General features: G+C 38.3%; 1 protein-coding gene across 1 annotated transcript in view; it reads right to left on the bottom strand.

Annotated features, from left to right (window-relative positions):
* GSAP (gamma-secretase activating protein) overlaps nucleotides 1-12,236 on the bottom strand; it is an 85,351-nt gene that overhangs the window by 71,699 nt on the left and 1,416 nt on the right. The gene's annotated exons all lie outside the window — the stretch shown is intronic.

A 12,236-nucleotide genomic window follows, 5' to 3' on the forward strand; every position in this document is an offset into this window, starting at 1 on the left:
CTATGACAAAGTTGTTTCTGATAACAGAACACATTAAATATCTCAGGAATTTCAAATATTTGAAAAGTATGGAGGTTTCATAGACATCTCTTGCAGCTTGTATCATTCAGAGTTCAATGGACTTTGAAAACTATGTTGAAACAGCAAAGCAAACACTAAGGCAAATGAAGATGATTAAGACCCTATCTTGATTTGCTTCACTACAAAGCCACACCTCTGCATTTGAGAGCCTCAGTCACTTGTGTCATACAGACCAAGAAGATCAGCTTGGCAGAAATGCAGACATTTGAGGCCATACTCATTAACTCAACTGCTTCTCATTATGAGAGTGTCACTTGTGATGATAAAAATGACAAGGGTAAAGAAGAGTTACTGTCTAACAAACCTTTAGATCCTACCACCAAGCAGACACAAGGAGAGTCTGCTCATTTGCAGACAATGAAAACAAGAACCACCAAATGGTATAAATCTTATCTTTCAAGTCAGTGAAGCCACAGTCACTATAGATAAAAGAGGATATTCCAAGTAGGACTACCATCCTTCTGTTTTCTCATTAATGTTTGTTTCTCACTTAGAAATATTGTCTGGCATGATACAGAGGAATTCTGTATTTATCTAAGATGTTGAGGTATGCAGCAGCCCTTCTCCTGGTAAATCTAATGGTTTTGCAGTGACAATGAGCATGCACAGCTGTGAGTGGAGGCTTGACATGGTTTTGGAAACCTTGAACATTCACAGCACATTGAAGATTGTGGCTCCATGTGTACAGTAGGTTTGATGTTTCCCCAAAAAGTGCAGCTGTGTGTGCACAGCATGATGGCACTGCCCAGAAATTCCTTAATTCTGCAGGTTCAACACAGAAGAGTTTTCTTATGCACACTGATTCTACACTGACAGTGCATAACCCCAGTTCAAACCTGAATAATAGCAATACAGGTAAGATCAGAGTTTCATCACTGTGTCGCCAATAGTGGCCACCAAGTGAGTGCCCTGAGAAGATTGTAAGAAGCCTCTAAAAATCCTTCTCAATATAGTTTATGATTATCTAGTGATCGCTTAGATCACTAGGGCTTCTAGGGCTTCCTAAACGAGATGCTATGGTTTTGTATTGAATAGCCCTTGGTGTCCTTTCATGAATTTATAAAATTCTTTTTTGAATTCAGGTACAATTTCAGCATCCATTATGTCCTCTCACAAAGTCTTACCAGTAATTATGTGTTAAGTGAATACACAGCTCCCCTGGAGGATGGCATCTTCTGGTTTCATTTAATATATTCCAGAGTTTGTACTGAAATTAAAAGAGTTACTTCCTATTCACTTTGTCCAAGCCACTCCTGATTTTTTTGACCTCTAGCATATGCTTTTTTTGGAGATTTTCACAACAAAAACCTTAATCTGTTTTACTGTTCTTCATTCTGTAACCACTCCATGTCTTTAACTATCCTTTCTGCATTCATCTGTATCTTTTACAGTACTTCTATATGTCTTCAGATGGATGAGTAACTATGAACACTATAGAAGATGTGGATATGTCATGTATTCATACAAGAGCAAAAGGATATTTTATGTTCTTGATTCCTTTTGTAGTGATTTCTAGCATTGTTTACCTTTATTTTACATTTCTCTGCAGTGAATTTTTGTTGCCTACTCATTACGTGGTAGGAGGTTCCCCTGTGAGTCGGCAACCAGCTACAGTCTTTGTGACTCTGACTAATGCAATGTCATTGGCAAACTTTTTCATCCCTTTTCAACACTGTTTCTTGATGACTTGTGGTCTGTGTTGAGCAATGCATACTTCAGCACAGAGCCATGCAGGACTCCACGTGTGATCTCTTTCGACTGTGAAAGGCAACTACTAGTTCGTCTCCCTTCTTCCTATCTTCTGAACATTTCTTCATCTCTGATTAACTTCCTCAAGTGCCTTGAGGGAGGCAGCTTTTTGAGTGCCTTCTGGAAATCCAGGCAGATGGTATCAAACAGATCTGTGTTGGCAACATGTTTTATTGACTCTGTCAAAGGACTTGGGTAGATTAGTGAAGCACGACTTCCCTTCAGAAAAGCCATGTTGACTCTTCCTCATTCTACCATATTTATCCTGATGTCTGATGATTCTGTTCTTTAGTATAATTTCTTCTGGTTTAACCAGTCATTAGTTCAGAATACTGAAGATTTTCCCTGCATAAAAGCTGGCATCAGGATAATGAGCATTAAGTTTAGCAATGGCTTCTCTGAGATGTCTTTTATGGGAGATGCATTAAGTGGATATGCAGTTAAGCAGCTGGAGCTCTGCCCTTTTAAAGTACACGCAGGAGACAGCTCCAATGTGCTGTGTCCATGTCCCTGCCCAGGCTGAGCAGTGCTGTTGGCAGCTCTGCATTTCAGAAACCTCTTAATAAAATCCTGCTGAGTGCATGCTCTTATGTGTGGACCTCCATTTCTGCCAGCACTCTAGCAGACCATTCAGGTTTCACATAGAATGAAAAAAAGGCTGAAAAAAAGAAGCTAAAGCAGCATCTAGATTTGAGCTTAGCCATAGATCAGACTTTGCAGGTTCTGTGAATTTTGCTGAGGATATTGAAAGACTGTTTATTTGGTTCTACTAGATTTACAACACAATGACCGTTGATTTCATTGGATTTGTGTCATAGAAGTAAAGTATAAAATTAAAAGCAGATTTAAACCATGAGAGCAGCTAACTTTGTGAGCATTCTGCTTTAGGAGATGTATGTGGGTCTGAGAGTATTTTGGTTTTCACTGTTTTCTATTTAGTTGTCAAAGCATTCAGCCATGAATTGACTACACATTGCCTTTGCCAGATAGATTATAGGAAAAAAAAAAAAAAGTGGCTTATTATGTTACAGATGTTCAGCCTCTTGGTTGTTTTGGAGAAAAAGAATGTACTCCAAAGATGTTCTAATGGATTCTGCAGGTATTTCCAATAAGACAGTCTGTATATGTAGATAGCAGATTTGATCTGCTAAATGTTTGTCAATTATTCTGGGAGGCATCCTGGCCACTTCTCCAACACATACATCCCTCCAACATTTTGACACCATAGTCATTTGTAAAAAATACCAACAGTCCAGGGAGTGTTTCTATCACAGGCCATGCGCTGTAACTTCAAAAACATCAATGGAACAGATTTATTTTATTATTTATTATTATTATTATTATTGTACATTGCTGTGTTTATTGCTGTCATAAAGCAGAAGTACTCAAGTGTGTTCTCCATCATGCACACTTTCACTTTGGCTTTGTTGTTTCTATGACAAAAGACAAGATGCTGTCTGGTATGAAAGACACAACTTTATCTTTGCTGCTCTGCACACATGCTGAGGCTGTCTTCTCTTTCTTGATATTAATAATTTTCATCCAGTTACACTGCTTGACACACAGTGCTTTGAAAATGTCTAGTACATGCTGTAACACTTAACAGGGATTTTTGTCTTACTTATTTAGTGTGTGAAATTACATCAATAGACGGAAAGCCACTCTCAACTTGTAAACATGAAGTCCCTGGACAGTAAAAAAATCCAGATGGCAGTGAGTGTGAATTTTGCATTTTGATTGAGATGGTTAATGATGATATGAAAACAAAATAAATAATAATAATAATAATAATAATAATAATAATAATAATAATAATAATAATAATAATAATAATGTTTCCCCCCCCCATTAAAAACCCCACCCCTGTTGGCAGAAAATTGTCTACTGACTGTGCATCTGGCAATGTAGCAGGTATGTCATTTATTCCAATATAGAGAACATGTTGCACTTAGAGAACATTACCAAGTATAATGGCTTCTGACTATAACCAAGTAGAGTTTCTTTTGTAATGAATGGAAATCAAAGTGTTCCCTACTTGCAGGAAGTATAAATTGGTGCAACAACCAGTAAGGAGAAATCAGGGAGTTGTTTTGAAGTTAAATAATTAACAGAAAATGTATATACAATCAATACTGCAACCAAGTTATGTTAATGCTGAAGTCTTAGTACTTTCAAGAGTGTATGCTCAAAAATTATAGCCAAATGCATGTGCAAAATAGCTTTATGGCTGATTTATTTGAGCAATTGATGCATTTTTGTACATAAGAGCTAAATAAAAGGAGGCAAAGAGATAATTTTAAAAGAGCATCATGATGCTTTTCTTCAATGAGTGATGCTGTAATGTAACAGCTGCATTGTATTCTACCCTCATTCTTTGTGCAGATTTCCTTTTATCACAAGTGATTAATTTTTTTCTTCCTCTTTCTATTTTAGTTCATAAATTTGTAGATATTACCATCCACTTTAGTTTGCTATGAAACTAAGAAGCCCAAAGTCTGTCCTATGAAAATGGAACAGTTTTAACTACTGAACATCACATGCTGATATTTTTGTTTGGAAATAAAAAATGGAACAGTCTTAACTACTGATCACTGCATGGTATGTCTTTGATTGTATGGATTCTTTTGTTCCAATAAAGGTAATTCAACAAGTGTCAGTGTAAGGGCCAGCAGATAGAAATCACGTTTTTAAAAATAATCTCCTACCATAAGACTCTGGTTAGAGAAGCTAAAACTGCATGCCAAAGTTGTTGTTGTTTTTGTTTTGTTTTTTTTTTAATTATCATAGATGTTAGTATCTAGCTTCAATGCTAGTATTTATTTCTTTACAAACAAAATCAAAGAAAAAGAGAGCAATCTAAGCTTAAAAAACAGTCAGGCAATGTTTGTCAATGAGAGGTTATGGTAAGGAGGTGGAGACTAGTTCAGGAATTGTAAGGTAAATATGAAACTGTCTAAAGCAGAAAGTGGGCTGTCCTTGCAAGATAGTATTCTGGGTCACTCCTTGCAAGTGAAATTTATCAGAATTTAGTCTTGGGCAAAGTATCAGCCAAAGGTTCTATTCATCACCTTCATTCATGATAAAAAAAAGAATACAATAATGAAATTTTTGGTGGCAGGAGGCAAAAGTATGTCAAGAATGAAGAAAAGCAATTCTTGATAACACGGGGACTAGGAGCAGAGTGGAAATCAGTGTGAACTTAATTGCACTGAAGGGCAGTTCCAACACAGGCCTTTGTCACAGAGTCTACATTTACATCTTGTAATCATCTCATCATCTTCTAGATGGTGTAAAAATCCTTCTACTCCAGAATGAGAACATGTACCACCTGTACTGTATTATGATTCCCCTTTCTCACAGCAGCCACCTAAATTTTGCCCCTGACATCTAGGATGTCTGTCATGAGTCTCTGGGTCAGAACTGTGACTCCTGAACTGAGACATCTGCCTCTTGGCCAGGTCTGTCTGGGTTTTTCTCCTTCCATGGCCTCCAGGGTTCTAAGGAATTTCTATGCCCAAGGGGAGAAAATACTGGGCATCATATTTATTTACTTATCTAGCATTCCAGTGGGTCTGAGGTTCCCAGACTGAATCACATGGGTCATTTTCTGAAGAAAGACCCCTCCCTGAATGCTGGACCAGTTGACTGACTTGGTTTCTGGGCCTTATGTCAATGTCACAAAGTCCATGGCAATGCCACTGCCTTGATTAGCTGTTAATGGAGCGTGCTATCATTTATGCCTATGGTTTATTGATATCTGTGTTGTATTCCTAGTGCAATATACATTTTTATGGTGGGAATAATGGTGCGTACCCATTAGGGTACCTTTGGCCACTCCTTGCTGCTCAGACAGCAAACAGAGCCTGTAGGTGACATGCTGGTCAGCTCGTGCTCACCACTAAGCAGCAAAACTCTAACCAAAGCTTGCTCCTGTGCTTGCTTCTTTTCCCTCAGAATTGCATCTACTCGTTGTGTCTTTTACACTTTGTCCCTGCAAGCAAATCTAGACGTTAGGCAAGATTTTCAGTCTGGAACTTGGCACATATCTAATGTTCCTTACCTAAGAGAGATTGATTCAGCTTAAAGAACTGGATTCTCCAGCTATGGAAAAGACCTGTTAGACATTATTATAAGTTTCTGGCATAAGAGGAAAGCAAAAGTGTAGCTTCTCTAACGTAGCAAGACAAAGATGATTGCAATTAAGAGATACTTCGCACAGGAAAAAATATCCTTGGCCAAACTGAGGTTGTAAATAAGAAAAACCTCCCAATGTTATAGCAGTGAGGTTTTGGAACAGTCTTATATGGCCAGTGGAGGCGTACTATGTGATTTATTTTGAGATTAAGCTTGACAATGTTGATAATTGGATTATATCCAGGTTTATGTCTGATGGCAGGAGCTTGGACTTGGTGCTTTCCTGCTCCTTTCCAGTTCTTACCCTGTGTTCATCTATTCCCCAAGTTGGGGACAGTTCTTCCTAATTTCAGTTCCACAGATTTCAGCTGCATGTGAGGCTAGTATGCTTTTTCTTGCTGAGTCACTAACAGTTGGTCATGCTCCAAGCCTGTTGGAGCACCTGGCATACCTGATGGAGATGGTGAAATAACAAAGGCTAGCTGAATTGCCACATTTTTCTTTGTTTTCATTCAGAACAGGGCATGCAGCATATCACAATATTGAGAACGTAACTGCAAATAGATTTCTGCAGTAGGGAAACTTCACTAGTGGTTTGTGTATAACGTGTACTTCTCACATCACCTAAGTAATTCTGAAGAAATCCGCCTTTTCTGAAAGACTTTCCTTCTGAGGTAGACATGGTCAACAATCACAGAATTCACCAGGAACCATGGACTGCAGGGGATCTCCTAGGTGAAATCCACACAACGGTCTTGAAGGCAATAGCATTAGATAATCCTCTTACAGAAAAAATACAAACTTCTCCTCCTAGCTCTGTAAAGGCTGCTTGAGAACCCCTTGTCTTCTCAGAATAAGATGCTTAATCATCTCTAGATGTCACAGTTTGTATTTATTTATTCTTACGATGTCTTCTACCTTAAGTAGAAATTATTTGCCCTTGATTTTTTTAATCCCTTGATATCTCTATAGAACAGCCATGTCCCTTTTTCAACCTTCATCTCCCAGTCCTTATTATTCTCTGGAAAGAGACACTTTCTATTTTCCTTTTCATACTAGCAGCCCCTCTGGATGTGACTGCAATCTCTTTACATATTGATAAAGCAACACTAAAATGCCTTTTATTTTAATTTTTCTGTCAAGTTTTAAAAAGTTGAAAAATGAGTTTACAGAGAGAATTGCCTTTCCTACCTCTATTCTGTTTATTTTTAGCTGAGTATTACTGAATATGGAAGCAGTCCAGTTTACATCCTGGTTTGATTTCCTGTTTACATGAGCCAGCCTGGTGTCACCATCATATTTCTGGACCACTCTGGAAGCCTGTGTGCAGCCTTCCTTCCACCTCTGAGGAGAGCTGCCCTACACAATGGAACTATTGTTGTGCTCTCCGATAACAAAATATGAATATTGTCGAACACGGTGTATGTTTGGCTTATGTCACTTTGTTAAATGTGCACAGCAAACTTCCCACTGAAAATGTGGGAGAAAACTCACATTAGAGAGTGAAGTTAGAACTGTACCCATATTTGTTTGAAGTTAATATGAAAACAGACCTAGTCATATACAGGGTGGCTCCCTATAGTGCAATTTTCATGGGCTTGAGGGAGAGGGGTGTCTTCAGTCTTCCTTGTTTTTTTTACCTTGTTTTGTTTACCAAAATATAAGGCTCATTCTTTCCCTCAAGAGACAGTTAAATTAGTATTATTTTCAGCATCTACAAAATAGTCCGTATTCTGACCTATCCATTATGACTGCTAATGCAGGAGAAATTAAGGGAGCTCAGTTTCACCAGTATCTCTAATGCATTGGTAGCAGCAGTCTCAGCCCCTTATTAATATTTTAATAGGATTTTCAGAATAAAATGGAATAGTATGCACATCCAGACAGTGCTACTGCCAGGTAAAAGAGCAGTGTTTAGTCATTTTGGCTCAGATTACGTCTAATCATTTTTAGTTTTATTTTCAGAAAAGATGCATTATAGAGAAGTGGAAGCATTTTAATTCATATAGATTAATGTAAAACTAGAGATAAACATTAGCTTGATGTTTGTTTAAGGATAATACAAATATTTCTGCACTAGTGGATAAGAGCCTTGAAATAGAACTGATAACAAACGTTAATTCTTTTGTTCTTGGGATAAACATGATAAATGATGTGAAGTTCATTCAGTTCTTACACATCTTTTGGATTCATTGATGTAAGATTTTAGTACTAAGATTTTTTTGTTCTTAAAGGGATACTACAAACCTGAATTTTCAAAATAAAATTTTGAATGAGTGCCTCCCGTTAGAAAATACAGATTATCCCCTTATGCCTTTTAAACATGCTGATTTTTTAAAAGATGCTTTTTCTGATACTTGCAGGCAAAGATTTCAGAACACAAACCCCTGTGCCTGTGCACGGGCTTACCGTCTGCTTCTGGTATTTCCACGTCAGATGTGCCTGGGGAATACCCTTGACCAAAGCTTTGTCACAAGGAGGCAAATGAGGTTCCCCCAGAGCAGCCCACCCTGGTGCTGCAGCTGGCTGGTGGCAAACCAGACCTGTGTCACGTTGTGTCAAATGTACACCATGGTCACAAGGTAGAAATACTGCTGCTTCAAAAATTGTATGTCCATTTCTAATAAAGCCAAAAGACACAGATGGAAAATGGCTCCTGGTTTTCCAGATCTTATGTCCAACAGTGTGAAGCAGCTATTCTACTGAAATCAGACTTTCTATGTTGAGCGACTCGTATAAATAGCAGTTATCAGGCCTCTCAGTGATTTACAATTAAACTACCAAAAGGTAGCTAGTGAAAGGACATACAGCAATTTACTTGGGGTTCATGTACTATTTATTTGAATGCCATTAATATCTTGCAGAAAATATTCATTGTACTTTGAAACCCCCTTTTTTTACTGCCACAAAAATAAAACAAAATACCTCAATCAACAGAACATATATTTAATAACATGAACATTTTAAAAGTTAAATGGAAAAAAATTCAGTCTGGACAGTATCTCATAGCTGTTTTCTTTGTAGAACTGGTCATGATGGAGTGTCATGTTGATGAGCCTGATGCATGCACTCATTTTTGTTTCAGTTGCATGTTAGCAAATACCTAAACCCCACTTTAACCTACAGCAAGTACAGCAGCAGGAATTTCTTCTATGTATGAAAACGGTGTATGGAGGGGGGGGGGCTGTTTATGCTACAGTTTGAGAGGAATCCAAATCATGTACTGATTATGAAACTCAGTAATTATGATATAAAATGTTTATTAGCTGTATAAGAAATGTCACATTTAAAGTGTTTTAGCAATGTTGGGCAATGAATCCCAGAGGATGGTAAGTAAATAAATAAAAACTAAGCAAGTCACGTAAAATGAAATCGTAGCGGTAGCATTTTCAGTGGTAATTACAGAAGAGGAGTCTGTCATTGCCTAACTGAGAGTAATAGAGGCAAATGTCAAGAAATCCAGCAGTCACATGGCACTTAATTAGTATGAATGGAACATATTATACAGACACTGATCAGGTCTTTATGACTCATTTAAAATGAGATTAGTTTCAGGTTTAAATCAGAAATTCCATGTATTTGTTGTATACAAAGGATACAGTGCATCTTGCTCAAATTTATTGTCGACAGGGTCCTTAGTGTTCAAATTTTGTATTTTGAGCATCCACAGGGATTCTAATTCGTTACATTGTTACTTATAACCTAGGTGGTCAAATTGTAAATGAGGATATGCCGGACAACCCGATATGGTTATTTGTATCCTCTTGGAAACAAAAGTGACTAAATACCAAAATGGTTTGAGGCACCAAGTACACAGAAAGTATTTGATGCTGATACTCCTGAATGTTTCATTTAACTATTTTCAACCAGCATGAAACATTTTGATATTTGTGGAAAGACACATTGAATTTCAGTTTGTCGGATCAAAGACAAATGTTTCATTTGGACTTAGTTTTTATGTGTAGCCTTGAGCTGCTCAACAGCTTCCTGGCATTTATGCTCCATGCTCCAGCTCTTTCATGTGCTGGGTCCCTACCCCAAGTTGTACTGTCTTCAGTGGTTAAGACATTTCTGCATGTCTAAGTATAACAGTGTATTGTTTTCGTCAGAAAGCAGAAAACCTTTGGCAAAATTGTTTCCTGTGGAAAACTTAACTTTCACAGAAACAGCATTTTCCATTGAAACACCACATTTTTAGAAAACTTCCAACCAACTGCACTTAAAATGTATTTCAGGAGTGTTATTTCTAAATTTATGAATGCTAACATCTATTTTTTTTTAATCCTGATATTGATCAAATAAAATTTTCATAATTTCACTCTAGATAAAATTTAGATTTCATATACAAGATATATTAATAATAATTTAATTACAATAATGTTATAATTACATGCCACCATAATGGATGTTACTCCAAATAGGTAGTTAAAATCTAAGAGTTTGTATATTATTGCAAAGGGGAGAAGAAATTGGTGATGAAGTGAGCTATCTTTGTGATGTAGTCATATCAAATTACTAGGAATGCACAAACACTTGTTTTGCTGGACAAAGGAGGAACCAAACCATGAGAGACAATGCCCTTAGTTGGAGCTGAAGGATTCTTTCAGCCTTCCTTCTCATCCCAGTTCTTTGATTTCTGGAACACAGTTTTGGGTAGATGCGCACTGGATTTTGAACATAGCTTGAAGCCATGCAGACATTGCAGCCAAGCAGCTTTGGGAAGAGCCTGTGCTCCATCTCAGCCTTCAGGGAAACCTCTGAGACTTGGTAAACTAGGGTTTAGTGCTCGTTGACCAGGCTTAACCATGGTACAGATGCCAGCAAACACATCTACTAGTTAACACATCCTTACCTTGTGGGAACATAAGAAGCCACCTTTGAACAGAAAAAGACCAACTGGCTGTCTTCCTTCTCTGTAGCAGCTGGAGTAGTGCACAGCAAGGCAAAATGAGATTAATAGAAGAGAGGCTGCAGGTGATCTTCCTGCTTTTCTCCAAGGACCATACTTGCACGGATTGTTAAGACACAACCACAGTTTTCTTCTACACATTTTGGTTGCAACTTCCTGTTCTATCTATAGGGTGAGTAACTCACCCTGCGTCTCTCTTTTTCCGCCTGTCTCCTACAGCTACACAAATACACAGTCATGCACACATGCTAGATTGGTCAGATGTCTGGGTTTAACCCAGACAGTTTGAGTTTCATATCAAAAGCACTGCTTTTGCTGCTGAAAGTTTAAGATTCTGTGTTCATAGCAAGGAGATGAGACAGCCTCGTGCATTTGCAGGGCTGAGAGAGACAGAACTGGTGCTCTTGGGTTGTGCTCAGGACTGTCTGGCAGCTCTCACAGGTACACACACACATGCAAACAATGCTAGGCAAAGTTCTCCACCTAGATATTTCTAATTTCTTTGTTTGGTATACGGCTTTGTTTTGGCAAGACACATGCCTCGTTTGGGGGGCTTTTTTTCCTTCTGAGATTGCACATCCTTCTTACCGCCTAACGCAAAGGAAAGGTCACTGTTACACTTGCAAGTCTACAACAGTTTATTACACCTCAGTGATAAATCATGCACCAGACCAGACTGATAACTGGGGCCTTTCAATGTGAGGCAATAATGACATGAGATTCAAATGCAATAAATTATCATCTTTCCTTCTCTCCTAATCAAGTCCTCTGTAACTCTATTCTGTGAATAAATGAAAGTGGTGAAGGAAACCACACCACAGCCAAGGATTCATCAACTTGTCGCTTAGTCCCAAGTATCACTTTTCTAACCTCACATGCCATCTGGCACTGGGAGCAGGTTTGCCAGGGCAACTGCTCAGCAAACAAAACCACCTTCCTGAAGCAGACAGAAATCAAGCAAGTGACATGAAAAGATCATATGACAACCCATGTGTGTCATATCTTTATCCGGTTTCTGTATTTCCCTTTAATGCTGCATTTTGGTTCAGGAGAAAGAGGAGACTTGTAGAAGGAAGAGAGGAATTAAAGCAAGAAAAGAAGGAACTTCTGTGGCTTTTCAGGGCTGATTGATTAGCTTATGGAGGCTGGTGTGAAGGACATGTAGAGAAGACTGAGCTCTGACAGTCCATGCGCTTGTGTGGGGTGCTCAGGCTTCAATAAACCTCAGCACAGAATGCTTTTCCCAGTTCGTTGATGTGTCCTTACATCTGCTGTACATTAGGTTCCATGAACACCAGCCACTAAAAGCCCACCCTTCTAATAAGAGCCTGAAGTCTGCAGCAAATAACGCGAGAATGCTAAA

This window comes from Apus apus, chromosome 1, assembly GCF_020740795.1.
Source record: "Apus apus isolate bApuApu2 chromosome 1, bApuApu2.pri.cur, whole genome shotgun sequence".
Classification (NCBI taxonomy): Eukaryota; Metazoa; Chordata; class Aves; order Apodiformes; family Apodidae; genus Apus; species Apus apus.